A 10,660-nucleotide genomic window follows, 5' to 3' on the forward strand; every position below is an offset into this window, starting at 1 on the left:
TTCATTTGACTAAATCTGACTTGTTCTGCTTTGATTTATAAACACTTAAAATCTATCTTTGTAGTTAATAAATTTGTTTGTTTATTCTACCTGAAGCAGTGTATTTGGTTTGAAGCATGTCAGAGACTCCCCTTGGGATAACAAGCCTGGTACATATCAATTTCTTTGTTAAATTGACCAACTCGTATAAGCTTGCAGTGTCCAGTAGGCATAACTGGGCACTGCAAGACGGAGGTTCCTAGGGCTGTGTCTGGGACCAGAGATATTGGCTAGTGTCATTCCGTTGCACTATCCAAGGAACAGCTTACATGCCAGAGGCTGTGTGTGAACAGCCCAGGAGTGGGGGTTCTCACAGCAGAGCAGGGTAAGGCTGGCTCCCAGAGTCAAGGATTGGAGTGACCTATTAGATGACCAGTTTGGATAACACCAGAGGGGAATGTCACAATAGTATCTTCAGAAAGCTCAGTGAGTCATTTTATTATGTACTGATGGATGTTCTGAAAAGTTTAATTAAAAGTGGTGCTCATGAAAAGTGTCAGCTTATTTGCATTCTGAGAAGGTGAGTCTAAGCTCACCTAGGACAAAAAGCCAGCCTCCTCAGTTGAGGGAGGGGCCGCAGAGCTCAGAAACAACAGGTTCCATGGGATGACAAATAATAAAAACAAGAAAGGGGTTGGGGTCAAAAGTTCAATGTGAGGGTACTACACTGGGACACTGAGTGAAGAACACCAGACACACCCACTTCTCCAAAAAGAAGCCCAACGAATTAGTGGACAGCACTCAGAGGAACTCTGCCCAGAGATCTGAGGCAAGGAGAGACCAAAAGTAAGGCTCCACAATCACAGATAACCTCCCTTTCAAGCTTTCTCCTTCTGGACTGATGTATAACTATCTTGGCCAGTGCCAGGAGTCGGACAAGGAGCTAACGCAACTTTGTGAGGCCACAAACAGGGAATGTATAAAAGAAACGTCATGTGTCAGAGTCCGAGTCCCAGAGACTCGGTTAATCTACAGGACAGATACATCACGGGCAGCAGCAGAGTACAGTTTCCCACATTGATATCTTAATAAACCCCAGTCCTTACTTGCAATGTACCTCAACCAACCCTATCATGACTTCTAGCAATGTATTCCCTATGCTCTCTGCACAGATCACCAATAAGGATGCCAAATAATGCCAACTCTGGTGACTGTTTTTATTTTATGAACACCTATAACAAACAGGGCTCAAAACATGAACACATTTCATATAGGCCAGTGAATAGACATCAGATGGCCTATATGAAATGGTGTAGTGAAGACATAGTCACCCGATGGGAGAGTACTCTATCGTGAATGGTCCCTTAGAATTTGTGCTAATTATTTTTGCTGAACAATCTATTCCACTTTGTATTTAGTTTTGATGCTTAGAGTACCTTTCCCAGATCCGAAGAAGAGCTCTGTGTAGCTTGAAAGCTTGGCTCTCTCACCATGAGAAGTTGGTCCAATAAAAGATATTACCACACCTACCGTGTCTCTCTACTATCCTGGGACAAACACAGCTATAACTACACTGCATACATCAGATGGTAATGACTTTTATCCGCTGACTTGGCCATATTTGAACCAAAGACTTGGAGCCTTTTACTCTATATTCCAACAGAACTAATCTAAGGGTTGGTCTTCACTATGGAGCTAAATCGGCACAGCTGCAATCGATGCAAAGCCATCGATTTTGTGGGTCTAGTGAAGACACGCTCACTCAATGAGAGAGTGCTCTCCTATCGATTTCTGAACTCCACCTCGATGAGAGATGGAAGCAATGTCGGCGGGAGAGCAACTCCCATCTCCATAGCATATAATGTGGATCCCGCTATAATTAGATGTAAGCTATATGGATTTGAATTACACTACTAATGTAACTCAAATTGCGTAGCTTAAATCAACAAGCCGCTGTAGTATAGACAAGCCCTAAGTTGCCAATTCCGCCTATACTGTACATTTATTAAAGGATCCAGACAATGTAATAGATGCAATTTTTGGTAATTACTTTTAACATTCGTATGCATGCAAATGAGAATTCATTAGGAAGGGACAGTTATCAAGTAAAGTGCGAAAGAGTAAAAAAAAAGTTTAAAAAATGTGAAGACTGTTTTATAACACATTTTCTGAGCTTTCACTGCTGCTGTGTGAAGTTAACAATCAAGGAGAAAAGAGGAAGAGTGAACAGAATTTTAAGCACCATCACTCTAAGTCACAGGGGCTTTCCAATGATAGTAACCCTGGAAAAAACTCTTCATTCGAAGCCCATGATCAGATAGTAGGACAGTGCTAGTGCATAATAGTTTGTATCTATGTGATTTCTATACTCAGCTGGAATCCATTATGTCAGAAAGAGAGTTACTTACCAAGAGTGAACATACATATATATACAAATAAAATTAAAGTTCAGACATGTATTCTATGGTATTTTTGTTTTGAACGGTGTTATTGTGGCATGTTACTTTCCATTTAACGGTTCCCATTTTACCAATTTTGCCCCTTTTATTGATTGAGATCACATGTATTTGCTAAGCACTGTCTTAGTCTGAGTTTTAATAAAGCATTCTCCCCTACTGTCTAAATCTATTTGTAAAATCATTATGTATTGTTATGCTTTAATAATCAATTTTATGATATGCATCCTCTACAGATTTAAATACAGAGGGTTAGCGCCTCACCTTTTCTGAGGAGTGCACAGTGCCATTCACGGGGGGAGGAGGTTGAAGCGGTAACGATTACCTTTGCACTCCCCTGATCGTGGGCTGCTGTACCCCAGCAGCAATGACTGAACTGGCACACAAGCCCCTTTGCTGTGTCTAAGCCACTGGAGTGATCCCCCTATGGCTAATTATGCCAGCTTTGGTGTTCTTTTGAGAAGGCAGCACAGCACTAGGACACCTCACTGGAGCACAGATTTTGGACCAGCAAGCTATTCATTCTGTAAGCAGCGTAACATAGGGCAGCTACTTCCTTAAAATAACAATCTTAAAAAAAAAAAAAAATGTTCCACCGTTAAATCAATGACATAACTGGTAAGGAAAAACACTTGGGTTTTTCTTTCTTTTCTTTTTTCCCCCTAATGCACATTGGGCCTGATTCCCTCTCTTTTATTTATGTATTTATTTTTAGAACACCAACTGATTTCCATAGAATTACACTGGTGGAAAACTGGTGTCAGAGTGGAAAGAGTCACTGGTGACTGATGGAGGAAAGCTTGGTACTTTTAAAGGATATTTTTCCAACAATTCATGCACATTGTCTTGCAAAAAACCAAACAAACAACAATAAAAAAAAAAAAAAACCAAAACAGAAAACAAACACAACCTTTACATTCAGATGTTATTTCTGCATGAACAATTATCAGTTGACATATTTTACATAAAATCCTGCCTATACTTCTCTCTAAATCAATGGCAAAGCTTACATTGACTTGCAGGAGAGCAAGACTGAGTTCTGATCGCTTGCATATTGAAATACCTTTGGTTAATTGGAATTAATTACAAAACTGAGTTAAAATAAAGCTAAGGGTGTAGCACAAAAAAAAAAAAAAGAAAGAAAAAAAAAGAACCACCACCACATGACAGCAGGAAGAAAATGCAGACGTCCTCTAAATGTATCACCACCCTTTACTGAATCATGTCCTGGCTAGACTGAGTTGCATATAGCAGATGGATAAAACAAATATTTGAGAGGTGGAACATGCAGGGTGGAACAAAAGGTGTAAGATGCAAACTAAAAATATGAAATTAGAAAACAGAAAAAGTCAAATCAGGCATTAGCAAAATATTCCTAACTCTGAGATCAATCCGGCAATTGAATAACGTACCCAGGGAAGTAATCAAAGCACCAACATCTCTAGACATGTTGGAGAGAAAATGTAACAAGTGGAATATTGTAGAGAGAAGTTTGTGTTGTACTTTAATATTATTACTTTGTTAGAAGAGCTTATCAATTACTCATTTAATTTTTGCATACCCTTTTAAATATTTTCAACCTAGGAGTGGTGCAAAACTGAATAGGAAGAGCTGGTATTTACTGTTATTTTAAAAAGACTTTGTTTAACTGTGATAAAAACCCAATGAGTGGATTAAAAATACCTGAATGACATCCTGCTGCAGAGCTCCTGGCATCTAGGGCCTTGGGCATGGCTGACCCCTGCCCTCCAGCCTGCCCACGAACACCGTCGTGCTCTTCATGCCCCAGCAGGAGGTCTAGGTGGTGGAGCAAGTGGGCAGATTTCACCACATCTTGGAGCCTCGTTTGAATTTCTTCATCCCACTGCTGGATCAGATTCAGTACGTGCAGGGCCTCAAGTACGGGATATCATCAATGTCCCGGAACAGTTAGCCATCACGCTGGATAAGTCAACTTGCAGATAGATGGTGTCCTGTTCCTCTGGATCATGGACCCCTATAAGGCCAGTTATGGGGTGGAGGATGCTTAGTATATAGGGTTACCATCTTTGAAAAGCAAAAAAATAGCACCCATCACCCCACAAAGCAAGCCCGGCACAACCTCAACCCCCAACTACAAGGCAACTCCGCAACCCTCCCTCCCTTCAGCTGCCACTTATACTATCTAGAGAGAGACCACATATAGATAAAATGGATAACATCATTTTCTTACTTAAACTGTGGAAAGTGGGAACACTGCAGCACCTTTAGATGGACACAGAAACGTTTAACATTAGATATCCCAGTGTATTGCGATAATAATGCAAATCTTTAGACCCATGTAAAAAAAAATCCAGCAGATTAAATTAGTTTTCTGGCAACTGGCAAATCCATAAAAAACCAGCCAGGCTGGTTAAATACAAGCCAGTTGATGATCCTATGAGTATGCAGTGACCCAGGTGGCCCAGACCACCCTGAGGTCTGAGCTGGGGAAAATCTCCCTGGACAAAGTCTTCTAGGAGCGGCACAGGAGTCCCTCAACACCAGCATTGTGGGTGCCATAAAAACATAAGAATGGCCATACTGGGTCAGACCAAAGGTCCATCCAGCCCAGTATCCTGTCTGCCAACAGTGGCCAATGCCAGGTGCCCCAGAGGGAGTGAACTGAACAGGTAACGATCAAGTGATCTCTCTCCTGCCATCCATCTCCACCCTCTGACAAATAGAGGCTAGGGACACCATTCCTTACCCATCCTGGTTAATAGCCATTAATGGACTCAACCTCCATGAATTTATCTAGTTCTCGTTTAAACCCTGTTATAGTCCTAGCCTTCACAACCTCCTCAGGAAAGGAGTTCCACAGGTTAACTGTGCGCTCTGTGAAGAAGAACTTCCTTTTATTTGTTTTAAATGTGCTGCCCATTAATTTCATTTGGTGGCCCCTAGTTCTTATATTATGGGAACAAGTAAATAACTTTTCCTTATTCACTTTCTCCACACCACTCATGATTTTATATGCCTCTATCATATCCCCTCTTAGTCTCCTTTTTTCCAAGCTGAAAAGTCCTAGCCTCTTTAATCTCTCCTCATATGGGACCCGTTCCAAATCCCTAATCATTTTAGTAGCCCTTCTCTGAACCTTTTCTAATGCCAGTATATCTTTTTTGAGATGAGGAGACCACATCTGTACGCAGTATTCAAGATGTGGACGTACCATGAATTTATATAAGGGGAATAAGATATTCTCCCTCTTATTCTCTATCCCTTTTTTAATGATTCCTAACATCCTGTTCTCTTTTTTTACTGCCGCTGCGCACTGCGCGGACGTCTTCAGAGAACTATCCACAATGACTCTAAGATCTCTTTCCTGATTAGTTGTAGCTAAATTAGCCCCCATCATATTGTATGTATAGTTGGGGTTATTTTTTCCAATGTGCATTACTTTACATTTATCCACATTAAATTTCATTTGCCATTTTGTTTCCCAATCACTTAGTTTTGTGAGATTTTTGAAGTTCTTCACAGTCTGCTTTGATCTTAACTATCTTGAGCAGTTTAGTATCGTCTGAAACTTTGCCACCTCACTATTTACCCCTTTCTCCAGATCATTTATGAATAAGTTGAATAGGATTGGTCCTACAACTGACCCTTGGGAAACACCACTAGTTACCCCTCTCCATTCTGAAAATTTACCATTTATTCCTACCCTTTGTTCCCTGTCTTGTAACCAGTTCTCAATCCATGAAAGGATCTTCCCTCTTATCCCATGACAACTTAATTTATGTAAGAGCCTTTGGTGAGGGACCTTGTCAAAGGCTTTCTGGAAATCTAAATACACTATGTCCACTGGATCCCCCTTGTCCACATGTTTGTTGACCCCTTCAAAAACTGTAATAGATTAGTAAGACATGATTTCCCTTTACAGAAACCATGTTGACTTTTCCCTAACAATTTATGTTCTTCTATGTGTCCGATAATTTTTTATTCTTTACTATTGTTTCAACTAATTTGCCCGGTACTGATGTTAGACTTACCGGTCTGTAATTGCCGGGATCACCTCTAGAACCTTTTTTAAATATTGGCGTTACATTAGCTATCTTCCAGTCACTGGGTACAGAAGACGATTTAAAGGACAGGTTATAAACCATAGTTAATAGTTCTGCAATTTCACATTTTAGTTCTTTCAGAACTCTTGGGTGAATGCCATCTAGTCCCAGGGACTTGTTAGTGTTAAATCTCTGAATTAATTCCAAAACCTCCTCTAGTGACACTTCAATCTGTGACAATTCCTCAGATTTGTCACCTACAAAAAGAATGGCCCAGGTTTGGGAATCTCCCCAACATCCTCAGCTGTGAAGACTGAAGCAAAGAATTCATTTAGTTTCTCAGCAATGACTTTATTGTCTTTAAGTGCTCCTTTTGTATCTCGATCGTCCAAGGGCCCCACTGGTTGTTAAGCAGGTTTCCTGCTTCTGATGTACTTAGCCAAAAACTCAAAAGGTAATAACAAAATGGTTTTTTTTATCTGTTCTTCAAACTCCTTTTTGGCTTTTATTACATTTTTACACCTAATTTGGCAGCGTTTATGCTCCTTTCTATTTACCTCACTAGGATTTGACTTCCACTTTTTAAAAGATGACTTTTTATCTCTCACTGCTTCTTTTACATGGTTGTTAAGCCACGGTGGCTCTTTTTTAGTTCTTTTACTGTGTTTTTTTTAATTTGGGATATACATTTAAGTTGGGCCTTTGTTATGGCATCTTTGAAAAGTGTCCATGAAGCTTGCAGGGATTTCACTCTCGTCCCCGTACCTTTTAATTTCTGTTTAACTAACCTCCTCATTTTAGCAGAGTTCCCCTTTCTGAAATTAAATGCCACAGTGTTGGGCTGTTGAGGTGCTCTTCCCACCATAAGAATGTTAAATGTTATTATATTATAGTCACTATTTCCTGTTCTAGTTACCTCTTGGACCAGATCCTGTGCTCCATTCAGGACTAAATCAAGAATTGCCTCTCCCCTTGTGTTTTCCTGTACCAGATGCTCCAAGAAGCAGTCATTTAAAGTATCAAGAAATTTTGTCTCTGCATTTTGTCCTGAGGTGACATGTACCCCGTCAATATGGGAATAATTGAAATCTCCCACTATTATTCAGTTCTATATTTTGGTAGCCTCTCTAATCCTCCTTAGCATTTCATAGTCACTATAATTTCATAGTCACCAGGCCTCAGGACTGTTTGGTTATCTGGTGCCTGTGCTATGAGATATAGGACATCCATCTGCCTCCCCAGGGGAAGGAGTCAATGCAGAAGCAGGTGGAGGCAAAGAGATGGAAACAGGCGACAGCGTGGAATCAGAGGGGACCAGGGAATCTGACGTCAACGTGGCAGAGGGGCGGAAGCAGGTCCACAGCCTGGCTGCCGGGAAGGCTGAACAGATCAAGAAGCTGCTGGGGAGGCCAATGCCATGCTGGTCAAGGCCAAGGCCAAAGCAGAAGCTATTTGGCTCCCGGCTGATGCTCTGACACAACAGAATAGCAATGCAGCCGCCTCCCTGGCTGTGGCTGAGCAGTATGCGAGTGCCTTCTCCAAGCTGGCCAAGCACTCCAACACCAGGGACATCACCAGCACGGGCACGCAGACCATTGGCATTTACAGTGCCCTGACCAAACCACAAGCTGTGAAGAGCCAGAAGTGACCCCACTTGCCCCCACCCACACAGAGCTGTCTAATGCAGACCAGGTGAATTCCAGCTAGCAGAGGAGTCCAGAAGGCATGGATCACTGTGAACAAACTGCTGTGGCATGACTTGTCATGGAGTGGGCACCCCTGATTCTGCCATGGGGTGAGCCCTGCAGGGCACCTGCCATGTGGGTTATGACCTGCTGCCCTCCCCAATCAGAGTCTCTCCTCCCTCTTTTGGGTCTTATTTTTATTTGGATTTAATCATATAATAAAGGAGATGGCACCAGAAAAAAAAGTGAAATCAGTATTCCTATTGCAGTCAAACAACAACAATGAAAATATGCCATCAGCTTTGTTTCCATGCTAAACTAATTTCCTCTTGTGTCCTAATTATTTTTAAGTGCCATATTACTCATTAATAATGATCTGTATAAAATATTCAAGTGGCAATATAATTGTTTGTGTTAGAAACATATCTAATATCCCTGTCTCATGATTAAAAACTAGTCAGTTCATTCCCAAATGGGACTTTTCCAGTAAAATTTAAAAGATCAACGTAGTAGTTATGCACAATCCATCACATGTATTAACATGAATGTCAAAATCCCCCAGGATGAAAGTTTTATCAGGAGAAACGTACTATGGGAGATAAGAGTTTATGGACTAATTAACAGACAGAATGAAATTCTACTACTATAGTTAAAGCTACAATTTTAGATGACATAGATCTAATGTGACTTTAGATCAGTGGAGCTGGGAAATGTTTGACAAAGTTTGCTCTGTGACGGATAGTTTGAAATTCAGTTGGTAAGAGTTCAGCAAGATTTTTCATGTGATGTATTAAAAAAAGTTAAAGGAAAGTATGTTTATGGGTGGAGTTTATGGATGTCCTATATGTATTGCAGCAGAATGTCTCTCTTTTCAGTCATGGTTTAAGTTAATATTTATGTTGTGACTGATTACAATCCTTAACACTTCATTTTTCAAATCCCATCATCCAATCTTACACATACACACACACACACACACACAGTCATTGGTGCTAGTCTTGGCAGGAGAGGTGAGCAAACTCAACTAATTAGAGTCTTTAGTATAATTAGTCTAAGTGTTGCACAAGATATTTCTGACACTTGTTTTTTTTCCTGGGTGTACACAGAAGAAAAAAATTCTGCAGTAAGATGTTCTGAGATATTTCTGTTTTAGTATTAAGACCTGCACTCTTGGGGTAACTTGTGAGCCCTTTACTCGCATTGATGTACGGGTAGTCCCACTGATATTAATGGGTGACTAACTCCTCACCAAACTGGGTAAAGGGTCCACAGTTTGGCCCATAGTGATGGGCAAAGGGCGGACTCTGTATTGGATGCTACACTATAGTTAGTGGTGAATGACCTCTTGGATTGTTTATCGTGAATCTGTAAATCAGGTAGGTGCCTTTTTGTGTGCAAGTTTATTTTAAATAATTGATATTCTAACCCATCGGCTTGCTTCTATTAAGCTCTAGCACAGATATAGCTATATGGGCCTGATTCTCCGCTAAGTTACACTAGCTAAAGGCTGGTGTCACCCCACTGCCTTCAGTGAAGTTCACAGATTCATACGTTTTAAGGCCACTAGGGACTATTATGAACACCTAGTCTGTCCTCCTGTATAATACAGACCATAGAAAGTCACCTCGTAATTCCTTCTGTTTGGTCTATAGCATATTTTTTTAGAACGATATCCAGTCCTGATGTAAAGACTTGAAGTGATAGAGACACCACCACATGCCTCAGTAAGTTGTTCCAATGGCTAATTACTTCACCATTAAATGTGTGCGCCTTATTTCCAGTCTGCATTTGTGCTTTAGATTCCAACCACTGAATTTTGTTAGCCTTTTTTCTGTTAGATTAAAGACCTGCCCATCTGCTATCAGAGATCTCTTCCCCATGCAGGTACTTGTAGACCATCATCAAATCACCTCTTAACCTTTTCTTGGATAAATTACATAGATTGAGCTTCTTAAGTTTCTCACTATAACATGTTTTCCAGACCGCCAATCATTCTTGTAGCTCTATTCTGAAACCCTTCCAATTTCTCAGCATCCTTTTTGAAATGTAGATACCAAAACTGGACACACTATTTCAGTAATGGTCTCAACAATGCCATATGCAGAGGTAACACTACCTTCCAACCAATGTTCCCTCTAATTTTTGACAGGCCCTGTGCGCAAAAAATTTCTTCTGTGCAAATTTTTGTGCGTGCAGCATTTTGCCACATACGCGGGGTTTAGGATTTGTGTGTGCACGCACACACGCACAGCTTAGAGGGAACAGTGCTCCCAACTCCTACTTGATACTCCCCTGCTTATACATCAAAGGATTGTGTTCTTCCCCTTTGCTGCAGCACAACACTGGGAGCTCATGTTCAGAGTGTTATCTACCATTACCCCCACTGAAGTCCTGGAAACAGGCCCCCCATCTTGTAAATTTGACTTATATTCCTTCTTCCAAGATGTATGTTATTTGAGTGTCATTAGTGTGATGCAGTGGGGCTCCAGGCTCACCTTCTCTTGAGACAAAGACT

At 40.9% G+C, this 10,660-nt stretch overlaps 1 pseudogene; it reads left to right on the top strand.

The window, feature by feature from the left end:
- Positions 1–880: 880 nt before the first annotated feature.
- LOC140894802 (stomatin-like protein 2, mitochondrial) lies at positions 881–8,108 on the top strand (annotated as a pseudogene).
- The last annotated feature ends 2,552 nt before the right edge of the window (positions 8,109–10,660 follow it).

This window comes from Lepidochelys kempii, chromosome 1, assembly GCF_965140285.1.
Source record: "Lepidochelys kempii isolate rLepKem1 chromosome 1, rLepKem1.hap1, whole genome shotgun sequence".
Taxonomy (NCBI): Eukaryota; Metazoa; Chordata; order Testudines; family Cheloniidae; genus Lepidochelys; species Lepidochelys kempii.